Here is a 629-nt window from a genome sequence, read left to right as displayed (position 1 = left end):
GTTCGTATTTTCTGTGTTTCTCCTGTTTCATGGTGCCAAATACCTATATACAATGCACAATCCTACCAAGAACTGCATGCCAATGTGTACAAACTCACAGAAGATAGAGTGGAGAGAATCGTGTGGAAGAAAATTATTATCACGTACCCAAGGTACCAAGCTCATAATTTTTTATCTTGAATATAGGTAACCTTTTCGTAACCTTATAGATATTAGTCTTCAAAGTCCACGGGTACTATATCGAAGAAGGAAAGAGGCAAAGTTCATCAAATACACATATCAATAACATTGAATACCGTGATTCGCAGTAGAAAAAATCTCAAGTTTGCAACTAACTAGAGGAAGGGAGAGAATTCCAATACGGAATCATTCCGAATGACAGAGACAAAGAAGCTCAGCCATTCCACCGTGACTCGCGTGACATTTCTACAAAAATCACACTTTTAATGGTCTGGCAGTCCTATATTAGCTTGCTGCTACTTGAAGAAATTATTTCAGCAAAAGGCACCAGTTATGTATATTTTAGCATTGAAGTTATTGCAGTCACACTAATATTTTCTCAGATATCACAAACTAATCTGCGTGACTTGGGTGACGGGCTACTAACACATGTTTTGAAGTATACTTCA

This window comes from Priapulus caudatus, unplaced genomic scaffold (assembly GCF_000485595.1).
Source record: "Priapulus caudatus unplaced genomic scaffold, Priapulus_caudatus-5.0.1 Scaffold903, whole genome shotgun sequence".
Classification (NCBI taxonomy): Eukaryota; Metazoa; Priapulida; class Priapulimorpha; order Priapulimorphida; family Priapulidae; genus Priapulus; species Priapulus caudatus.
This window is presented reverse-complemented; position numbering follows the sequence as displayed.